Source organism: Episyrphus balteatus, chromosome 4 (genome assembly GCF_945859705.1).
Source record: "Episyrphus balteatus chromosome 4, idEpiBalt1.1, whole genome shotgun sequence".
NCBI classification, from domain to species: Eukaryota; Metazoa; Arthropoda; class Insecta; order Diptera; family Syrphidae; genus Episyrphus; species Episyrphus balteatus.
Genome location: NC_079137.1, coordinates 76683837 through 76708625, shown reverse-complemented (window position 1 = coordinate 76708625; position 24789 = coordinate 76683837). Strand labels below are relative to the sequence as shown.

At 37.9% G+C, this 24789-nt stretch overlaps 1 long non-coding RNA gene across 1 annotated transcript; it reads right to left on the bottom strand.

The window, feature by feature from the left end:
* Positions 1-14626: 14626 nt before the first annotated feature.
* Positions 14627-23923, bottom strand: LOC129918105 (uncharacterized). The gene is made up of 3 exons (XR_008772928.1): positions 23796-23923; positions 23458-23662; positions 14627-14803 (listed from the first exon to the last, which is right to left on the bottom strand). It is a non-coding gene; the product is annotated as an uncharacterized LOC129918105 (long non-coding RNA).
* Between the last annotated feature and the right edge of the window lie 866 nt (positions 23924-24789).

The window sequence follows — 24789 nt, the reverse complement described above, 5'->3', positions numbered from 1 at the left end:
AACCAAGCTAACTAGAGTATCAGCCAGGTTTTAGGTTAGGAAGTGTGCTTCCTTCTTTTTTTTATTGTTTTTGTTTCTTGAATGGAATATCGTTTCATGATGACAAAGAGGATAATAAGGAATTATGACTTTTTCCTCAGAAAAAAGGGTTATGAGTTCTTCGCTGGAGTTCCAATATAGCCTTATGACACGAAAATTATAAAATTGAATTACTTCAGTCATGGGGTATTAATTTTTCTAGGCGCTGGATCATAGTCAAGCCTTCGACAAGCGACTTTAGTTAGATGGATTTAATGATGAATGACAGAAGGAATTTACTTTCAGAAATAGAAAGAATTTATGTCTACAAGTACAAGGGAAAAAATTGTAACAATTTTTGTGTGAAGAACTCATAATTCTTCTTCTTACATATTTCAGGGACCTTTATTAACTTCGGAAATCTAGCAGGGAGTATATGACTTAGTGTCACGAGCTACTAATACAAAAAAAAAACATTATAACAGCTTTTCCTAATAGCTTTAAGACATATGACAATGACCAAGGCAACGAAAACATGTCCTTTTTGACATTTTCTTTTGGGAGCTATTAAGTGACGTTGAATTTTTCTTGGAAGCATTTCTGATATTTTATTATCGATTGAGAGCATGTCAAGAAGATGTCCCAAGCATGTTCCGAAGATGTCCCGAGCATGTCCCGAAGATGTCCCGAACATGTCCCGAAGATGTTCCGAGCATGTCCCGAAGATGTCCCGAGCATGTCCCGAGCATGTCCCGAAGATGTCCCGAGCATGTCCCGAAGATGTCCCGAGTGTGTCCCGAAGATGTCCCGAGCATGTCCCGAAGATGTCCCGAGCATGTCCCGAAGATGTCCCGAGCATGTCCCGAAATTGTCCCGAAGATGTCCAAAAGATGTCCCGAAGATGTCCCGAGCATGTCCCGAAGATGTCCCGAAGATGTCCCGAGCATGTCCCGAAGATGTCCCGAGCATGTCCCGAGCATGTCCCGAAGATGTCCCGAGCATGTCCCGAAGATGTCTCGAGCATGACCCGAGCATGTCTCGAGCATGTCCCGAAGATGTCCCGAGCATGTCCCGAGCATGTCCCGAAGATGTCCCGAGCATGTCCCGAAGATGTCCCAAGCATGTCCCAATGATGTCCCGAAGATGTCCCGAGCATGTCCTGAAGCTGTCCCGACCATGTCCCGAAGATGTCCCGAGCATGTCCCGAAGATGTCCCAAGCATGTCCCAATGATGTCCCGAAGATGTCCCGAGCATGTCCCGAAGATTTCCCGAGCGTGTCCAGAAGATGTCCCGAGCATGTCCCGAAGATGTCCCGAGCATGTCCCAAAGATGTCCCGAGCGTGTCCCGAGCATGTCCCGAAGTTGTCCCGAAGATGTCCAAAAGATGTCCCGAAGATGTCCCGAGCATGTCCCGAAGTTGTCCCGAAGATGTCCCGAGCATGTCCCGAAGATGTCCCGAGCATGTCCCGAAGATGTCCCGAGCATGTCCCGAAGATGTCCCGAGCATGTCCCGAAGATGTCCCGAGCATGTCCCGAGCATGTCCCGAAGATGTCCCGAGCATGTCCCGAAGATGTCCCGAGCATGTCCCGAGCATGTCCCGAAGATGTCCAGAGTATGTCCCGAGCATGTCCCGAAGATGTCCCGAGCATGTCCCGAAGATGTCCCAAGCATGTCCCAATGATGTCCCGAAGATGTCCCGAGCATGTCCTGAAGATGTCCCGAGCATGTCCCGAAGATGTCCCGAGCATGTCCCGAAGATGTCCCAAGCATGTCCCAATGATGTCCCGAAGATGTCCCGAGCATGTCCCGAAGATGTCCCGAACGTGTCCCGAAGATGTCCCGAGCATGTCCCGAAGATGTCCCGAGCATGTCCCGAAGATGTCCCGAGCGTGTCCCGAGCATGTCCCGAAGTTGTCCCGAAGATGTCCAAAAGATGTCCCGAAGATGTCCAGAGCATGTCCCGAAGATGTCCCGAGTATGTCCCGAAGATGTCCCGAGCATGTCCCGAAGATGTCCCGAAGATGTCCCGAAGATGTCCCGAGCATGTCCCGAAGATGTCCCGAGCATGTCCCGAAGATGTCTCGAGCATGACCCGAGCATGTCCCGAGCATGTCCCGAAGATGTCCCGAGCATGTCCCGAGCATGTCCCGAAGATGTCCCGAGCATGTCCCGAAGATGTCCCAAGCATGTCCCAATGATGTCCCGAAGATGTCCCGAGCATGTAATGAAGATGTCCCGAGCATGTCCCGAAGATGTCCCGAGCATGTCCCGAAGATGTCCCAAGCATGTCCCAATGATGTCCCGAAGATGTCCCGAGCATGTCCCGAAGATGTCCCGAGTGTGTCCCGAAGCTGTCCCGAGCATGTCCCGAAGATGTCCCGAGCATGTCCCAATGATGTCCCGAAGATGTCCCGAGCATGTCCCGAAGATGTCCCGAGCATGTCCCGAAGATGTCTCGAGCATGACCCGAGCATGTCTCGAGCATGTCCCGAAGATGTCCCGAGCATGTCCCGAAGATGTCCCGAGCATGTCCCGAAGATTTCCCAAGCATGTCCCAATGATGTCCCGAAGATGTCCCGAGCATGTCCTAAAGATGTCCCGAGCATGTCCCGAAGATGTCCCGAGCATGTCCCGAAGATGTCCCAAGCATGTCCCAATGATGTCCCGAAGATGTCACGAGCATGTCCCGAAGATGTCCCTAGCGTGTCCCGAAGATGTCCCGAGCATGTCCCGAAGATGTCCCGAGCATGTCCCGAAGATGTCCCAAGCGTGTCCCGAGCATGTCCCGAAGTTGTCCCGAAGATGTCCAAAAGATGTCCCGAAGATGTCCCGGGCATGTCCCGAAGATGTCCCGAGTATGTCCCGAAGATGTCCCGAGCATGTCCCGAGCATGTCCCGAAGATGTCCCGAGCATGTCCCGAAGATGTCCCAAGCATGTCCCAATGATGTCCCGAAGATGTCCCGAGCATGTCCCGAAGATGTCCCGAAGATGTCCCGAGCATGTCATGAAGATGTCCCGAGCATGTCCCGAGCATGTCCCGAAGATGTCCCGAGCATGTCCCGAAGATGTCCCGAGCATGTCCCGAGCATGTCCCGAAGATGTCCAGAGCATGTCCCGAGCATGTCCCGAGCATGTCCCGAAGATGTCCCGAGCATGTCCCGAAGGTGTCCCGAGCATGTCCCGAGCATGTCCCGAGCATGTCCCGAAGATGTCCCAAGCATGTCCCAATGATGTCCCGAAGATGTCCCGAGCATGTCCTGAAGATGTCCCGAGCATGTCCCGAAGATGTCCCGAGCATGTCCCGAAGATGTCCCAAGCATGTCCCAATGATGTCCCGAAGATGTCCCGAACATGTCCCGAAGATGTCCCGAGCATGTCCCGAAGATGTCCCGAGCATGTCCCGAAGATGTCCCGAGCATGTCCCGAAGATGTCCCGAGCATGTCCCGAAGATGTCCCGAGCATGTCCCGAAGATGTCCCGAACATGTCCCGAAGATGTCCCGAGCATGTCCCGAAGATGTCCCGAGCAGGTCCCGAAGATGTCCCGAGCATGTCCCGAAGATGTCCCGAGCATGTCCCGAAGATGTCCCGAGCATGTCCCGAAGGTGTCCCGAGCATGTCCCGAAGATGTCCCGAGCATGTCCCGAAGATGTCAAGAGCATGTCCCGAGCATGTCCCGAAGATGTCCCGAAGATGTCCCGAGCATGTCCCGAGCATGTCCCGAAGATGTCCCGAAGATGTCCCGAACATGTCCCGAAGATGTCCCGAGCATGTCCCGAAGATGTCCCGAGCATGTCCCGAGCATGTCCCGAAGATGTCCCGAGCATGTCCCGAAGATGTCCCGAGCATGTCCCGAAGATGTCCCGAGCAGGTCCCGAAGATGTCCCGAGCATGTCCCGAAGATGTCCCGAGCATGTCCCGAAGATGTCCCGAGCATGTCCCGAAGGTGTCCCGAGCATGTCCCGAAGATGTCCCGAGCATGTCCCGAAGATGTCAAGAGCATGTCCCGAGCATGTCCCGAAGATGTCCCGAAGATGTCCCGAGCATGTCCCGAGCATGTCCCGAAGATGTCCCGAAGATGTCCCGAGCATGTCCCGAAGATGTCCCGAGCATGTCCCGAAGTTGCTCGGGACATGCTCGGGACATCTTCGGGACATGCTCGGGTCATCTTCTTGACATGCTCGGGACATTTTCGGGACATGCTCGGGACATCTTCGGGACATCTTCGGGACATCTTCGGGACATGCTCGGGACAACTTCGGGACATGCTCGGGACAAGCTCGGGACATCTTCGGGACATGCTCGGGACATCTTCGGTACATGCCTGGGACATCTTCGGGACATGCTCGGGACATCTTCGGGACACGCTCGGGACATCTTCGGGACATGCTCGGGATATCTTCGGGACATGCTCGGGACAAGCTCGGGACATCTTCGGGACATGCTCGGGACATCTTCGGGACACGCTCGGGACATCTTCGGGACATGCTCGGGATATCTTCGGGACATCTTCGGGACATGCTCGGGACATCTTTGGGACATGCTCGGGACATCTTCGGGACATGCTCGGGACATGCTCGGGACATCTTCGGGACATGCTCGGGACAAGCTCGGGACATCTTCGGGACATGCTCGGGACACCTTCGGTACATGCCTGGGACATCTTCGGGACATGCTCGGGACATGCTCGGGGCATCTTCGGGACATGCTCGGGACCTGCTCGGGACAAGCTCGGGACATCTTCGGGACATGCTCGGGACATCTTCGGGACACGCTCGGGACATCTTCGGGACATGCTCGGGATATCTTCGGGACATCTTCGGGACATGCTCGGGACATCTTTGGGACATGCTCGGGACATCTTCGGGACATGCTCGGGACATGCTCGGGACATCTTCGGGACATGCTCGGGACAAGCTCGGGACATCTTCGGGACATGCTCGGGACACCTTCGGTACATGCCTGGGACATCTTCGGGACATGCTCGGGACATGCTCGGGGCATCTTCGGGACATGCTCGGGACCTGCTCGGGACATCTTCGGGACATGTTCGGGGTATGCTCGGGACATTTTCGGGGTATGCTCGGGACATTTTCGGGACATGCTCGGGACATGCTCGGGACATCTTCGGAACATTCTCGGGACATCTTCGGGACATCTTCGGGACATGCTCGGGACATCTTCGGGACATGCTCGGGACCTGCTCGGGACATCTTCGGGACATGTTCGGGGTATGCTCGGGACATTTTCGGGGTATGCTCGGGACATTTTCGGGACATGCTCGGGACATGCTCGGGACATCTTCGGAACATTCTCGGGACATCTTCGGGACATTCTCGGGACATCTTCGGGACATCTTCGGGACATGCTCGGGACATATTCGGGACATGCTCGGGACATGCTCGGGACATCTTCGGGACATCTTCGGGACACGCTCATGACATCTTCGGGACATGCTCGGGACATGCTCGGGACATGCTCGGGACATGCTCGGGACATCTTCGGTACATGCCTGGGACATCTTCGGGACATGCTCGGGACATGCTCGGGACATCTTCGGGACATGCTCGGGGTATGCTCGGGAAATTTTCGGGGCTCGGGACATCTTCGGGACATCATTGGGACATGCTTGGGACATCTTCGGGACATGCTCGGGACATCTTCGGGACATGCTCGGGACATGCTCGGGACATGCTCGGGACATCTTCGGGACATGCTCGGGACATGCTCGTGTCATGCTCGAGACATCTTCGGGACATGCTCGGGACATCTTCGGGACATGCTCGGGACATCTTCGGGACATGTTCGGGACATGCTCGGGACATCTTCGGGACATGCTCGTGACATCTTCGGGACATGCTCGGGACATCTTCGGGACATGCTCAGGACATCTTCGAGACATGCTCGGGATATCTTCGGGACATGCTCGGGCCATGCTCGGACATATTCGGGACATGCTCGGGACATCTTCGGGACATGCTCTTGACATCTTTGGGACATTCTCGGGACATGCTCAGGACATCGTCGGGACATTCTCGGGACATCTTCGGGACATACTCGGGACATGCTCGGGACATCTTCGGGACATGCTCGGGACATGCTCGTGTCATGCTCTAGACATCTTCGGGACATGCTCGGGACATCTTCGGGACATGCTCGGGACATCTTCGGGACATGTTCGGGACATGCTCGGGACATCTTCGGGACATGCTCGTGACATCTTCGGGACATGCTCGGGACATCTTCGGGACATGCTCAGGACATCTTCGAGACATGCTCGGGATATCTTCGGGACATGCTCGGGCCATGCTCGGACATATTCGGGACATGCTCGGGACATCTTCGGGACATGCTCTTGACATCTTTGGGACATTCTCGGGACATGCTCAGGACATCGTCGGGACATTCTCGGGACATCTTCGGGACATACTCGGAACATATATGTCCCAAAATATCGAAACATTTTTGTAGAAATTGCCTTGGAAGGAAAAGCATTTGTCCAGGAAAACACGAAGCCAACACAGGAGAGCTCGTTAAATCACCCGAATAGCACAGATGGGTTTTAATTTAGCAGATGTAACTCCAGGAAAACAATCAAATTGTTTTCCATTAATTTCAGAAACATATTCTTATACAATATTGTAACCCAAACAGCCGCATTTCCCCTCTTGATTTGCAACAAATTTGTGGCAATTGTGTTTTATAAAGGTTAAATTTTGTTATTTCTTGGTCTTATTTGTGTTTTCTGAACTAAAAACATGTTTCATGAAAGTTAACGTAATAAGTGTGCAACTATGAATGAAGTCAAACATCAGCTTTACTAATGTTGTAGAAATGTTAAAGAAAGTAGTGACTTTTATTATTTTTGTTAGCATTTGTTATAATTAAATGAAAATTTTGTTTTCGAAAACATTTGAAAAGTTGCCGAAAAGTTATTATTCTAATTCTCATAAAATGTTTATGTCCTACGATGTTATAAAAAAGATAAAAGTCTAAAGTACTAAATCAATATAATACGTATTATAATTATGATTGAAAATGAAAGTTTTAGTCGTTTATGAACGGAAATTGTAATGCGATTACTATTTTTATCTTAAAGATTAATGTTTTGCCTCTATAAAATTCACGCGCCACAAAAATTATTGAAATTAGAGATATAAATTGAAAATTAACAAATAATAATTTTTTGTATTTAGGTATAAAAGTTGGAAAAACACTGGGTAATGTTAGAAAATGGAATAAACATCCCTTTCCACTGAAATTTAATATGAAACAGCAGTAAGAATATGAAAAATCATTTTAAAATTCATCACGTTAAATCATTTCAAATTTTGATGGAAGTCAAAATGGCGCTTGTTGCAAGAAACCAAACTAAAACAAGATAATTTTAAATTAAAACTTTCATGTTATTAAACATATAACTTGAACAAAATAGAAACTTAATGTTGTAAAACAATCCCTTTCAACCATTTAACAATTTTGGTGCAACAGAGAAATATGCTAGTTTATAGTTTATACTTTGTCAGGCTTGCCATGGGTATTTTTTGTTTACATTTTTCCTATTTTCCACTTTAAGTGTGTTTTTATTTTAAGTCTCATTAAACCTTCAAATGCTAATTGCCATCTTTTTTAAAAACACAATAAATATGAAATTAATAAAAAACAAAATGGCTGCAATCACTTTCGATTAAAAAAACATCTGACTTTCTAGGCATCTATTGAAATATGCAACGAATTGTTAAAAAAATATCAAAATTAGATATGACTTTTATATGTGAAAATTTAATTTTTTATTATGTTGGTATTTGTAATAATATTAAAATATTTTTGTTTTTCCATCCAGAAATCTACAATGTTTGTTTTCTGGCCTGTAAATTTGTTTTATTGTCTTAGGCAACTCTGGCATATAATAACATTTCGTTTTGCTTCCATGGATTTACAACTAAGTACTACAACTAGCATCATCTGTCAAAATGGAATTAACAAAAACTATAATTCGGAGCTCCAGAAACATAACTATAATATCATTTGGAACTCGTTGTTGTTTCAACTTCAATACATAAAAAAATGTTGTAATTCTAGTTCTATATTTGTTAAACCAAACTTTCAAAAACTTAAGTGTAATAAAAACTCTTGAACGAAAAACAAAACAGTTGAGCTACAGTCAGTGTCAGTAAAAAGTTAACAGTTTACATTTAAAATTCTTTTTTGTCTAGATTTGTCCATTAATATTATTTTAATAGTTTGGAAGTTTTATTCATGTGTTCCTACTTAATGATTTTTTTAACATTAAACCGGTTAAATATTTGTATGAAAACGTGCTAAATGATTTCGCATGATAATAATATGTTCTGCAATATGTTTTTTTTTTTTTGTTTTGAACAAATATGATAAAATAAATTCATATACGTACCAATAATAATTGAAATAGCTAGGAAGGTTTTTGAAGTTATACTTCTTATGGGAGGGTGAGTATGAAAATTTACTTTTTGACAAGAATGTCAAAGGGATTATGACGCGATCACCCTGGGTAGCAGGGCTGTCGTTTCACCTTTAGAGTAGGCAGTACTTTAGTATTTAAAAATGCAGTACGCCGCAGTACGGCAAACATAAAACACACAACACGTTGCAAGTTACATGTTTCATGTGGCAAAATGCATGTGGCAAGTTGCATGTGGCAAGTTGTATGTGGCAAGTTGCGTGTGGCAAGTTGTATGTGGCAAGTTGCGTGTGGCAAGTTGTATGTGGCAAGTTGCATGTGGCAAGTTGCATGTGGCAAGTTGCATGTGGCAAGTTGTATGTGGCAAGCTGCTAGTGGCAAGTTGCATGTGGCAAGCTGCATGTGGCAAGTTGCATGTGGTAATTTCCATGTGGCAAGTTGCCAGGGTTGTAAAAAGCTCACATTTCAGCTCAGCTCACAGCTCAGCTCAAATTTGAGCTAGCCCCCAACTTCCAATGCCTATATCTCGGAATTTTGAAGAAAATGAAAAAAAAATTTTTTGATGCCAAAAGGTAGCGGGGACTCTAACCTACATTTGGGTACAACTCTCATCCCTGTAGGTCCACGCGTTCTCAAACCGGGAGAACTTAAAATTAAAAAAAAAATAGGCACGATTCTGATAAAATATGCATGATGTGGCGGTTTAACATGGAAGGCGATTTTTTAAAAATCTGATAATGTGCAAAGCGTAGGCCCATGACGCAAGCTATCATTTAGCATCACTCCCAAAAATTGCTCTCAAGAGGTTTAGCTTCCAGGAGCGTTCAAAGATTCGGGGATTTTTCGAAAAAAAATTTTACCCCAACTTTCAAAGGCGATTTTCTCGGAATTTTGAAAAAAATCGAAAAACCGGATTATACCACTATCGGGTAGCTGAGAATATAAGCTTTCATATGGCACCACTCCCCTGTCTCTAGATCAAAGCGTTCCAACGCCTATATCGCGGAATTTTGAAGAAAATGAAAAAAATTTTTTTGATGCCAAAAGGTAGCGGGGACTCTAACCTATATTTGGGTACAACTCCCATCCCTGTAGGTCCACGCGTTCTCAAACCGGGAGAACTTAAAAGTAAAAAAAAAATAGGCACGATTCTGATAAAATAGGCATGATGTGGCGGTTTAACATGGAAGGCGATTTTTTAAAAATCTGACAATGTGCAAAGCGTAGGCCCATGACACAAGCTATCATTTGGCATCGCTCCCAAAAATTGCTCTCAAGCGGTTTAGCTTCAAGGAGCGTTCAAAGATTCGGGGATTTTTCGAAAAAAAAATTTACCCCAACTTTCAAACGTGATTTTCTCGGAATTTTGAAAAAAGTCGAAAAACCGGATTGTACCGGAATTTTTTTTTTATGATAAAAAAAGAAATATTTTACTAAAAAAATAGAAATATATTTACTATTAAAAAAACCAAGAGAAAAAATCACGAAAAATTATCTGTTTTATTTATAAAAATATCCATGTGTTGAAATAATTCAATTAATAACTAGAACCAAACATCTTAAGCTATGGTTTTTTTATAAAAGTTTAAAATATCTTCATATTTCATTATACTTTCCGAATAAAAATCAATGTATCCTCTCACCCATCACAGATCAGCTCAGCTCACTTTACCTTAGCTCACCCAACAGCTCAGCTCACCGACAGCTCAGCTCACCCAACAGCTCAGCTCAAACATCAGCTCAGCTCACTTTCAGCTATGGTACACAGCTCAAAAGTGAACTAGCTCAAAATTTAAGCTGAGCTGTGAGCTGAGCTCAGCTAACTTTTGAGCTTTGTAGCAACCCTGCAAGTTCCATATTGCTACTACTAGTGCTGAAGCACACACAATTCTCATAAAATTACCATATCGCACATTTTATGCGCAATTCATTTACTTTCGTTAAGCATATACCGTACGTTCTGAACCGCACAACATGAGTAAATTTCACAGAATAAATTGAAAACTACATGGAAGCAACGAGGATGAAAGAATTAATTTATTGTTCACTTGATAAAAATGTAAAAAAACGAAGTGTGGATTAATTAATTTAATAATAGAAATTAAAAATATCAAATGAAATTCATTTACATAATATACTGAATGAGAAGTATAACTTCAGTCGCGTGTACATGTGTACGTACACACACTCTTTTTTTTTTTTTCTTTGAAAACTAATTAATGTGAAACTTTCATTAGACGCTGACTGTATATCTTAATGTTGTAGATGAAAAAAAAAATGGTTCCTTGACAGTTTGGTTTCACCAAACTGTTAATAAACCAGAATAAAACAAAAAACACTGGGTAAAGAAGAAGACAACAAAACATAGAATCGACTGAGTTACATTGATGTTTGATTCTTGTATCTGAAAACTTTTCTTAGTTTGACATTTGCTAAGCAAAACTATTGAAAAACCAGCATAAAACAGAAACATCCCTGAATGACAAAGATACAAAATCATATTTACTATTAAGTTACATATATGTTTGAATGTTATATTTGAATCAGTTCTTGATTTGGCATATGTTTAATCAAACTATTGGTAAACAAAAACAAAATAAATACATTTAAACATGAAATTGTATACACTACATATTATGTTATAACAACGATTAAGTGCTTAATTCTATGACCGTTTATTTGTTGTATGTTGGTTGTTTTGTTTCATTAAACTGTGGAACAATAACTAAAATAAAACAAAAACACCACTTAAGAAGGGATATGCCTGTATACTAGGGTGGATCGATTTTGTTTTTAATATTTTGATATAAACCATCATTGATAGAATGTTATCAAAAAGGTATGTCTAACTGAGTGAAAAATAAAAAAAAAAACAATCAACTTTTAAATACTTTTTTGTTAACAAATACCTTAACTAATTATGGAAATGGAGAGCTAAACAATTCATGTTTTTTAATTCATAACGCATTTGTTCAGATTTTTCCTAGAGTGAGAATTAAAAGTCAAATATAACTTTTCTTTCATATTTTACACTCAGTGACAACTTTTTATAAATGACCGAAGTCAAAAAAAAAAAAAAAACTTAAGTTAAATCGACCCACCCTAACGCTCAATAAGGAAGTTCAAGTATATTTGTTTAATAAAGACATCGAATAAAATGTAGATTGTAAAGGGAAATAAAAAAGTTAGTGCTTTCTTAAAAATTGTATTGTTGGTACAAAAAATGATTTTAATTTGTCTTTTACCAACTACTTGAACCATTCCAATGTTATTTAAATATTTAGTTCCATCCTTAAATATTCTAATTAGTATCATAGTTTGAGTGATGTTGTTAAATCGTTTTTATGTATTTAAAATTATTCAAAACTAAAGATTTTAATTGAGTTACTCACTTGTTATAAGAGAATGCTGCATAAAGGTTTTATCAACATTTTAGTTGAAAGAAACCAAAATCGAAATTGAATAAGAGTAAATATAACTTTTTACCAACTTTTAACTTGGAGACTTGTTTATAATATCTAAACAACATCTGATTTTTTAAAGAAACAAGTTTGAACTTAATTAAAACCTATAAACAGCATTTCGAATAAAAAAGTTTCAAACAATTTTTTGGGTACAAAAATAAAACTGAGTTACAACGGCATTCGTTTCTGATAACCTCAGTATGATACAAATGCAACAAAAATCTTGTTGCAAATCGTATTTTGTGCTATTCGGGCAGGCTTACTTACGATAAGGAACCCTTTTTTCAAAATTTGCAATTTTAAAAGCTATACCAGATTCTCTCCCTAGTTTTAAATATTTTCGTTAATTTTTTAGTGATTTGCGGTGGATGTGTATATTAAAAGTTAGGGATAAATTACGAAATATTTATGACAATTTTGTTTGAATGAATGTTAATGTTTTCAAGTTCTGATAATTTAAATATAAAACAAAACCAGAACACTAAGAGTTTTAATACTATACTTGGTGTCTAAACACAGGAACGTGCTTTTGTCCTGGTAACTTTTTTTTTGAAAATTAGCATTTAAAAAATTGTACCTACTAGATTGTTCTTACATCATATTATTTCTAGAATCTAAATTTTAAGACTTGTTAAAGCTTCACTAGAGTAAATACCTCATATTCCCTATGTTTCTTAATGAAAAATTGTTGTGACATCTCGTTTTTTATTTTAATGGCTTCTAATAAAATTCCCACGTTTAAGTTGAATTTTGTAACATAACACGACTACTTAATGTCACAAATTAAAGATTTACAAACAAGTCACCACAAATCACTAGAAAAATCACATGTACCATTTAAATAGATTACAAATCATATGCATCCTGCCAGTTGCCATCTCTACAAAAAGACATATCGAAAGGACCGACAATACTAATCGAACTGTCATGCTTCTCGTAATTAATTCACAACAAATGGTTTGAAATTGGTTTCTAACAAAAAAAAAAACAATCGACCCCCATCAATTCGAATAGAAAAGTCTCATGATAATTTGTTTTTTATGTTTTTCAATACCACACTGACTGCTGCTTCTTCTTCTTTTGTCTTCTTCATATGACGATTGAATGACAACAGGATATCCACATGCAGCCGGCGGAAATTTCAATTTTTCTACATATACCGCGTGTCACGCTTTGGTTTAAGGATTATAGAGTCAAAGATTGAATTCAGCAGATTGTATGTTGAAGAAGGATCCTTAAAAAAAGGACTCATTCTTTTTCTCTCCTAAATCAAAACAAATGACATACCTCGCGTTGTTGTGTCTCTCTGTGATGCGTGCAAGAAGTTAAACGAAAAATGTCAAACTTTTTTTTTGTATTTTGATTGACAAATCACCTTCACCACCGCATTCATTCATTTTAATTTATATGGCCAAAAGGAAAAGAAGACTCAATTCAAACGATTTTCAATACCATGACAATGCCAATGTCGCACAAAAACGCAATTATCCTGTCGAACATTTTTGATTCAAATGTCAAGGTGTTTGCAATCAAAATTCAACAAAAAAAAAAAATAAACCCAAACTCAAGACTGAGAAAAGAGATATCAAAAGCAGAAAATTGTCTATGTCCTTAGGGAGTCCTTGTGTATTTGCGAATATAATCGAATGCGAGATACTTTGTATTTTATTTCACTTTTTCTAAATCATTTCACATTTACAATTCCAAAGATTCGATATAAATTATGTACCTATCGATTTCAAAGGACCTCCCTACTACCAATAACAACAAAAATAACAACACAAAATAAAATTGAAAAATAATATTTTTTTTTTCAATTTTTCGAGATCCTTTTGAAATCCCATAGGAATGAAACTGCATTCCCTGACACCTTTTTTTAGGACAAATTGAAATAAATCTTTTGGTATACTGGTGGCAATTAATTCATTGACAAGGGTGGAAGGACCACACCTTTTTTGAACAAAAATACAAAACAAAAATAATTGTATCCTTGCAGAAAAAAATTCCCTTTTCCCATTCCCACAAGAAATACTCTACTCATTTTCAATTACTTCCGAATTAGATTCAGGCCAAGTAGTTGCGGGTATTTCCGTTTTATATAATTCTTCTTGATTTTTTTTTCTACTTCTGTGTGTGCGTATGTGTGTGGATGTCCTTAGTCCTTATGGAGTTGCTTCCTTTGAATTGTCTTGCTGCTGACTGCGGTACCTATAGTTTACGTATTTTTATTTCATTTTTCAACTTGGCGAATGTCCTTTTTTCTTGGGTGCCAGCAGAACAAGAACCACTTCTTTTTTTTATTATACTCTAGGTATTCCCAGATCCTTCTGGGTCCTGGTTCCGTGTTGTCTCTTGCAGGAATAAATATATCCTTCCCAAACCAAAAAAAGAAATCAGACAAAAAAAAAAGTATAAACGAAAACCATAAGAAATGAAATTGAAATCCTTACATCCTTTGAGATTCTACTTTCGTTACTTTTCCTTTTTATTAAATATCCTTTCTTTTGGCCAAAGGTAAATATTTGATTTTGTGTGCGTTTTTTTTTCGAATTATTTTCTTTTTTTTCTTGGTTTTTTTGTGTTGTTTTTTGGATAAAGAATCCTGATTGATGTAGTCACCATCCTTGATGGGAGTAAATTGAATTCATATGCCAACAAGGTACTCCTCTCTCTTTTTCGTCTAACATAGTTGTCGTCTTGGGTTTGTGTGTCTAGGACAAGGGTGACCACCATCTCGACATGAATGCGACTGTGATGTCATCCTGTGAGGTGCAGGATATCTTGTTTTTGTTGTTATTGTGCATGATGAAAAATTGCATTGTGGAGAATTGTGATTATTATTCCTTCCGGGTAGTCTGGTTATATAGCCATATACACATCTACGCATAATAAAAGAAAAAAAAAACAACGAAAAGTGGTTACCCATTCATGCAACGTCAGACAAGACAGAAGGATACGAATGACAAATATATTTTGACCATTAACTGACATTTTGTGTGAGTTGTGTGGCAATAAAATCTTGACAAATTGAACTCACAGAATATATTTATTAAAGGACCACACCTGCATTTTTAGGTAATAATAACATTAAAGTTGTTGAATTGATTTTTTTCTGTAAAAAAAAAATTGTTTAGTACAATGAAGATGTCAAGAATATTAAACAATACTAAATGACCCAAATCGGATATCCTGAGAATATCCGAATTGAGTTGTTTGAGTTTGGGAGACCACAGGGATAGAGTGGAAAACATTTTCAGATTGATTTTTCCAATTCTTTGAACTCTTGAAAGTTTTTAATTAAAATTTGAATGAGCTTTAGAGGAATTTTTAAAATCCCACGTTGGGCGCCATTTTATAAAATAGCCTAAAAAAGACAATATGCCCATTAAATGATATGAAACTCCAATTAGGAATTTAAAATATTTTAATAATTGACAATATTATTATTAAAGAATAATGCTTTTACAAAATGGCGCCCAAGGTTAGATTAAGGGAGTTACTTTTGTGTTGTTTTGATGGCAACAAGAGTTTAAATAGTAATTTTAAGCTTACTTCACTAAAGTTTGATGAACAGTACTGAATATCTGGTATCTATTTAAAAAAAAACTTTAGGTACACAATATTTGTGATATTAAACCTAAAAAACTAATTTTTGATACATCAATTTTAAACCGATTAGGACTTCCTATAAATTGAGGTCACGATTAGCTCTGGGAGCATAAAAGAAATAGTATCCAAATTGTATAAAATTGTATCAGAAAAATACCCACTGTGAATAGGGCTACTTATTACGATTGCACCACGTCCGCACCATTTAATTTAAAATTCAAAATTTGGTGCACCACCAAAAAATTCGCTGCACCATGATACATAATTTTGCATTGTTGAAAATAAAAAAAAAAAAAAACTACCAACGAGAAGGAGATTCGAACCTTAGCCTTCGAGCCTTAACCACTCGACATTTGTAAAAGTACGAGATCATGGTGCAGTCGTGGTGTGGCGGTGGTGCACCGAATTTTTTTCATATTTTTTTTAATTTTTTCAAAATAAAATGGTGCGGACATGGTGCAGTGGTGGTGCCATTCACTTTCAAAATTGACAATGTACCATTTTGGTCATTTTTAGATTCACCAGAGACGTTCTAACATTTTCAATTGAGAAAATTTTATAGACTATGAGATTGGAATACAAAACTAGTCGAAAACTTGTTTTTTAGAGTTATAATCGCCAAAACAAAAAAAAACTGTCTTTCTTGTACCGCTTTTGTAGCAATTATTTCTTTTTTATAAGAGGTGGCTTCAATTCAGCTTACCTTCTAATTTTTAAGAATTGAATGCATCAGGATCATATAAATTAATACAAAAACAAAATAAATAAACTGTTTCAATCCGAATTACAAAGCTTTATTCCCTGCAGCACAATAAATTTCCAAAAAAAGTATTTTAAACATCGACAAACACATTCCACAAAGACCTACTGCTGGGTTTTCACAGCTCGCTGAATAACTTTTTTTCATGGAATTGATTTCGTTTATATAAATTTTCTCTCTCCAAAAAAAAAAAAAAAATGTCCTTCGAAATGATTTTTGTTTATTTTTTCTGTGTCCTCTCAAAACGCTGTTGGGTACGCACACAGTTGTGCCCCCCTGGGGGAAGATTAAAATTACACGAGTCCTTTTCAATATCAATATTAAACCATTCTCTCTCCATCTCTCTCTCTCTTTTTCTTAATTTACCTCTCTATATACGATCAGGGACCTAAAAACAGCACATATCAATTTCTTAAAATTCCCCAAAATAAAAAAGAAAAACATCAATTTATTGTAACTTAGAGGACCGAAAAAATGAACAAAAAGGAATAAGAAGGAGTTTTGTTGGAATTCATGTATGAGTTTGAGAGGCGCCTGCCTTGAGGAGCGCACAGCGGATAATAACTTATTTATTTTCGAATTGAAAAAAAAAACAGGAAACAAAATGTATTTTCTTCCAATACCGTGCGTCGTCGTTACGTTATGCTTTTTCTCATTTTAAAAAATATAAAAAAAAAATCTTTCAAGGACCAAGAAAAAAAAAAACAACAGTCAAACAAAAGGACACAAATAAAGGAAATACAAACTCCCAACTGAGCAGTGATGACAAGTGAATGTTTATGTGCACAAATTGTTTGTTCGCATTTGACATTTTATACACACGAGTGTATGTCCTTTGGCACATGTCAACCAAACAAGCGTCGTCGTGTGCTTCTTATTCTTGGACTTTTCTTTCACTAAAACCACCATTTCTTCACCACCACCATCATTCTCCTCTTTCCACCGTACACACAAATCAAATATTGGAATCTCACAAGAGTTTGGATATTGAAGGAAAACTTCAAGAACTAAAGAATAAAATGGTCGAAGGATATGTTTTTTTTTTTTCACGACAAGAAACTGTCTTTCTAAAAGTATACGTGTGTGTGTGTATTTATATCAGTGAACATATATTACATTATGTAAAGAACAAAACTCTTCAACTGGAATGATGACGATTCAATTGCAGTTAAACTTGTTCCTGAATACAAACAAAATACAAAACAAAAATAGTATACTGACTGGCGCCCAATGTGAGTCCTAGAGGTAAAAGTCTGCTGTTGCTTGTTTTGTGCGGTAGAAGGACATTTCTATTATATATAACAGAGGATGAGCTTTAAAATACAAACGACAGATAGTTTTTCTTATTTTATTTTTCAAGTAGATACTTGAGGAGACAAGAAAGAAAAAAAAAAAAAAACATTCCAATATACACATGTCCTCCTGTCCACCCCCAACCATTCTCCGGTGGAGCATAAGAGCGCGCAACAAATAAAAATTCTTGAATTGAAAGAGTAAACAATATTGTTACAGTGAAACGAGCCAGGATCAACCAAGCAAACTGGACCAAGGAATTGAAAAACTAAAAACAGAAAAAAAATTACAAAAAGAAAAATACAGGAATCCAAGTCAGCCAAGCTAAAGAAACAATCGAAGAATTGCTGCTACACGGGACGACGAATTTCATTTTCAATTTTTATGTTAGTTTGGGTTTTTCCTTTTTTTTTTTGTTTTAGAACAAAAATTGCTACACACAATATTGTCTTTTTTTTGTTTCAACTGGAAATTGGAAGACTTTTTCAAGTATAGTGGCTTTATTTTCCTCTTCAACAAGCGAAACAGCACATTTTTATAAAATTTACAATCCAACTAAAAAAAATAGGGATAGTTTTTTTTTCTTTGTAAAATTGATTGTATTTTCATGAGTAAAAAGCTTTTTTAATGATATCCTAGATGTGAATTCTTGGTAGTCTAAATAATGCGGAATGTTATGCCTTTCACCGAATGAAAAAATATTTATTAAAACTATAAGCCTAATCAGTTGGCATGTAGTGTAATTGCAAAAAATTTTGGTTTGAATATAGAAAAAATGAAAATCTGATCACAGTGGGTCAAGCATTGTTTAGTTTTTTAGTTTTTAAGTACACAAGGAGTCACTTTAAAGATTGTTCTCCATTTAAGTTGGAGTTTTTTTATGAATTTAGGACAACACAACCCTCGAAATACTTTCCAAAAAAAAAACCTCAGTATATCAATTATAATAAGTACTCCAACATGTTGTGCACTAGGTAACTATACCTTTTGAAATTTGAATGTTTTCGGAAAATGATGGACCAAGAAAACATAACAAGCATAGGATTTGAGGTAGAGCATTTTATGCAGATAGAAAAACCTTTAATCCGAAATTAATTTAAATCCATTAATTCGTATAGAAAAAGAATTTGATTCCAAATAGCACAACATCAAGAACCTTCCATTGCTACAAATTTAAAAAATTGGACGCCTTTATAATTTGCCGTTTTGAAGTTACAGGCCTTCAATCTGTTTATGTAACCCAAAAGTATGCAGTATTTTGTTTTTAATTTATATAGAACGGGTAAAATCGGTAAAGATAGGGACGTAGTTCCACCGGATAAGAGTAGTGCATAGTGAACTATTGTTCAGTTTCGATGACAATGTTTTTTGGGGTACATTTTATAAGATTTTATGGTCCTGATTGTCCTGAACGGTGAATGTTATTCAAGAAAAATGACAACATCTAGTACAGAGCATTAAAAAAAAAACAAATTGTTACATCTATGTACCTTCAAAAAACTTGCCAAAAAATATCGCTTTTAGGTTGAGAATGGAGGATCAGAATAGTCTATTAAAAAATTGGATGAAAGGGTGTATTTTTCGTTGGTGATATGGAGGGAGATAATGTGTACAAAACAATGAACAAAATTGTTTTATTTTTTTTGTTGGGATATAATCATATGACACATGTTCTTAAATTATTTTTTGATGCTTGATCTAATGACAATAAAATCAAGTCAATACGATTGCTCTAAGGAAAATTATCGTCTATTGAAGTCAAAAGTGCTCATTTTTTTACTACAACAGGTAAAATATAATCGAAACACAGTGAAATTCGAAATAAGCGTTTTTAATGAATTAGAAGAAGGAATCTATAAAAATCTCAAAAAAATTTTTCGTCAAAGGTGTTTTTTGAGGGGTTGAGTTTTGTGTGAGAAAGGTTTCATAACTCCTGACATAAATTTTGTTTATTTTTAAACTTAGTGAAAAAGTTTCTTTTGTTATAAAGAATGAAGAATCTTAACAGTCTACAAAATTATTTTCAGTCAAAGGGTGTTTTTTTTTTTTAAATAAAAGATGAAAATTAGAATAATTCTAGTCACTAATTTATTAGAAGGTAGATATCTACCCAAAAAAATTATGCATTTATTTACCACCAGGCACCAAGAATCTAAGCAGTCTTTAAAAATCTTTTGACTGAAAGGTGTTTTTTTTTTTCTTCAGAAAATGCATTTTTTTTTCATATAAAAGGATGTTTTTGTTTAAGTGTAGAAAAAATATGGGTTTATTCCTAAAACTGTGTAATATAAATAGTACCCTATTGTAATTCAGCAATTATATTACATACATTTGAGATTGGAAGCGGAAATCTGAAGTGGCTGTAAGATTATTATGTTAAAAGGGTGTTTTTCTTTTATTGAAAAAAAAAAAAAAAAAAAAAAAAAAAAAAAAAATAGAAGGGTCACCCTATTGAAATTTAGTTATAAAGAACTTTATAAATTTGGGATATAGTGAGGCGGCTTAGCATTAAAAAAGAGTTCAATCGTGCACTTTGTGATAAAAGCATGAAATTAACATCGTTGGTAGTACTCAATTTAAGAGTTATTTTGAGATATTGGGCCACCTTGTATTCCATTCGGAAGGGTAGATACAAGACTTTTTCTGTGTTGCACTCGATTTGTTGCATATCGTAGTATAGGCAATGAAATATTGTATTAATATGATACATGATTTCGAGGTATTTTCTAACGTCCGATCGAATAAAATCAATACCAAAATGTCTCGACCATCATGTAAAAAGTTATTGGACTCTTTATGAATTGTCTTTTACTCAAAGAGCAAATAATTTAATATTTCACCTATGAGGATGTACATGAGCCATCTAATAATCACAAATTTCACAAAACTTCATTTAAATTGCTTTCTGTGCATCGTTATAAACATCTTTAAAGGTAAAATATTAAGTGACCCAATATCTTTAAATGAGGGTTATATATTGTACTAACAATCCTATTAATTTGATCCCTTTGTCACAAACTGCACAATTATTTTTCATACTTTTACTTTTGCACCTCACTCCTTCAAAACATTAATTTTTATGAAAATTCAATAAAAAATAAAAGCAAGCAATTTAAGTTTTGCATGAAAATTCAACATTCCATGGTAAATATAATTAATTTTTTGATTATTTTTGATTCTCATACGATGTATAAAATATATAATGCGGTTCAAAAAAATTCATAAATTTTCCATGTGTTGCCATGGTACCATTTCAAAAGTGTTCTTTCTCGCTAAAAAAAAACACCCTTTGACCTGAAATTTTTTGATGGACATATTTTATTATTTTTTTCTATGGTATTCTATGGAAAAGTCCACACTAAATTTTATCAACCTACCACTTTTTTTCAAGGAGTACTTGGTAATATTCTGAATCTTGCTGTTTGAGTTAAAGACAATTTATAAAAAGTGCAATAACTTTTGACATGACGGTCCAGGCATATTGCTATTGGTTTTATTCGATCGGGCGTTAAAAATTACCTCGAAATCATGTATTATATTAATAAAAAGGTTTCATCAGCTATACTATGATATGCAACAATGCGGGTGCAACACAGAAAATCTCTTGTATCTACGCTCCTGGATGGAATACAAAGTGGCCCAATATCTCAAAATAACTCTAATATTGAGTAATACCCATAATATAAATTTCATGCTTTTATCACAAAGTGCACGATTTAGATGCTAAGCCGCCTCACTAATAGATAAAATAATCTTCATTAATTAAAAATAAAAAAATAAATAAATATTGCTTGATAGGGTGCTTATTTTTCAAGCAGGGAGTTAATTCTGTTAAACGTCCCAAAAAAAACTAACGATTCGTAAAGAACTTTAGTGTTTAGACGTAAGGATCTGAGAACCATCGTTGTTAGTCAATCAAGAAAATAACAACAAGAATTAAAAGAAACTGTCCCAAGACTTGAGCTGATAACCCATCATCACATCATTCTATTTTGTGACTAAAGGCCCCAAACCCATAGAATCCGTTGCGTTGAAGTTTTCAACTGACAGAAGTTTTCAAGCGACAGATCGGACGGAGGCCGACGGACTCGACGGAAGAAGTAGCCCAACTTTCTACTTTTTCATTTGTAGTATCCTTTGACATTGGTCAACAATAGACTAGTTCGATGTCTCGGAATCAATACCAGTTTCTAGTAAATGAATGGCTGATAACAGGCTCTCAGTCTATCACCTGTAAAAAGTAATTGGACCGTAACGCAAAGTAGTTTTACAGCAGAAGTAGCCAGTTTCAAAGGTAACCTTCAGGAGAGTTGTAGAAGCGATAGATTTGCTATGACTTCTTTGAAGTTCAGGACTAGTTCTAAGCTGAGTCTGACGAACTATCCTATCGTTCTGCGATACCGTCCGTTATTTTTCAGGAACTTTTTATTTTTACCGTGTCAAATAATAATAACAAAAATCTGATGTCCGACATCAACTCAAGGAAGCATGGAAACGATGTTTTTGATTATTTCTAAAAATCAACTAGGTAGGTACATTTCAACTGATGGTGATAAGATTTGTTTCCACCATCAAACTGAAGAGTTCCCTCTCTCAACAGCTACAAATTGTGGTCAAAAACACACTCAGAGTATAATTTTGTAACAAACCGCTGTATATACAAAATGGACCACCCTAAATCAGCAAGTCCACACCATGCTCTTCTGACTCACATACCTCTACCAAAAAAAAACACTCTTTAACCAAAACATCAAACATTCGGAGATTTATTCCAACCAAATTGTGGTTTTCTAGTAAATTTCACAAAATCCGCAATTAGTTTGCTATAACCTCCAAACATCTAACCAGGCTAGCATTGCCACCGCCCTGCGCCATCACTGCGGTCATATGATACATTTTAACCGCAGCTTTTATCCTCCCAAACCACTTTTCTCTTCTCTCATCATTGCGATCATCAACTCTTCTCTGCTGGATGAGAGCGAGTCCTGTCTGCTCTGGATGCTACTTATAGTCTCGTTGTACTGCAACAATACCAGGCAACGCTAGAATAGCGCAATGAAAACGACGACACATTATCTTGACATAATCCGAATTAATCCAATGCACACGAAATTTTCTGAAAGTAATTTTCAACACTCCCCATCCTAGAATAGAAAGCCCGAAAGTATCCCACGTATCTAATCCTTTATTCGTCCTGGTTTTCTGTCCCTATTCTCTGTCTGTCTATCTCACTCCTTCTACCCTTTATTCTTTTCCTATCTGCAGTGCATCCCATTAAAATGAATGCGATACCCTCGACGAATAATGTAAGCCCGTTATTACATCTACTAATAGCTTGGCTGTAATTCTATAGAATATTTCTAAAGGGGGATCGGGGGAAGAAAATGGTTAGTGCGAGTATCCACCATTACACGGTTCTCCATCCAGTACAACAGAAACCGCACGAACATACATGCATTAGGAGTACACATTCCTACCCATCAGCTACCACCACTGACAGAAACACCGACAAAGTAACACAAACATACAGAGGAAAAGTAAGAAGGTGTTATCGCGAGATTCAGGCTTATTAAAATATTTTTATTACATTTTGGCGCGAAACGGGGGAAGAATGACTCGACAGGAAAAGCAACGACATTCTACGCCGGCATCTTTTCAAAGGACCAAAAGAATGTGGAAGAAGTTAGATGAAATGAAAGAGGTGGTGAGAATGTAAGTACCGGAGTTTAGTAAAGGAATAAGCCAAAGACCGGGTTATTAGCATAATAAATTCTCATTAACACTCTTCCAAAACACACAAACTCAGACATGTGAGTATTTTTTGGGGAACAGTGAGTAATACCAGAAGTAGGGAGTCAAAAAACTACTTACTACTTACTGGTACCAAACTCCTCTGCATCACAGATGGCACATCATCCCAAAGGAAAAAGGGGTGGCATAAATAACTTCCCTTGAGGGTCTTGATTGGATTTTACGATTTTACTGATGATTCCTTGAACCGTATAGTATAGTTCCCGTTCGCGTACGTTTGCTGTGATAATTTTGATAAAATGTTAATTAGCTGTGTAATGATGAGCTGAAATGAGTATTAAAATGGAATATGTGAGAGGGGAAATCACACAAACGAATAAAAAAACGGGTAATAAATTGTAGTTACGTGTGTGTGACATGTTCCTTTTTTTTGGTAGTTTTATTTTAGAAGAATGTACCTGGGTATCCTTTTTTTCTTTCTTTTCTTTTGACATTTTCGACCACCTTGATCTTTGAAATCCTTATTTATTGGATTTATTGATATGGGCACCAGCACCGGAAGGAGAGAGGTGCTAACTGCAACGGATGTATGGGAAATGGGATTTGGTGGAAGTCAGTTTTTTTTATTTTTGAGAATAAGGGACTTAGTTGAATGCATAAAATTTCTCAAAGGACTGAGTAATAAAATTTATTACCTCGTAAGATTTGAAATAATCTCTTCTAAGTGACGCATGGGGTTGTCATCGCGTATTTCCGGCAGGTATTAAGAATTTTTTTTTTTTTAAACCAACAACGGGGATGAGGTTTCATATTTTTTTCTAACAATTTTTTACTGAGTTTTTCATTCAAACAAAATAGCCCAATATAATTATATCATTGTATTCAACTGTGACTTTTGAGTATAGCTGAAGTTTTTAGGTCTTCAATTGGTTGGGGACGCCACTGTGGGGCAACTTGTATGGGAGACAGGAAAAAACTCATTTAAAACTAAACTACTGAACCAATTTTCATGAAATTTGCAGGAAAGGTAGCTAATAGCAAGACAAATCTACACCAATGACCACCCATTGCCACGCCTACTCAGAAAAAAATTATATTAAAAAATCAGAAATCAAGTTTTTGCAGCTGTAAATGACTTACTTCCAATCGCTTTTTTAGAAAAATCAAATTTTTTTGAGTTTATTTGAACATTTTATTAATAAATACCGTTTAAATTTTACATAAATCAAAAAAAAAATCAAAAATTTTCAAAAAAGGAAAAATATCCAAAAACGGTAGGTATGGCATTTTTTTCAAAATTTAACTTTCTTGGAAACTTTTTTTTCCTTGGTTTAAACGGCTACCAAGCCTAAACTTTTCCTTCAATTAGTGGAACATTCCATCAAATCATTCCATCCTTTTTTTGGAAACAAGTGGAACTAAAGATAAGAGAATCTTCAAATAACCAGTTTT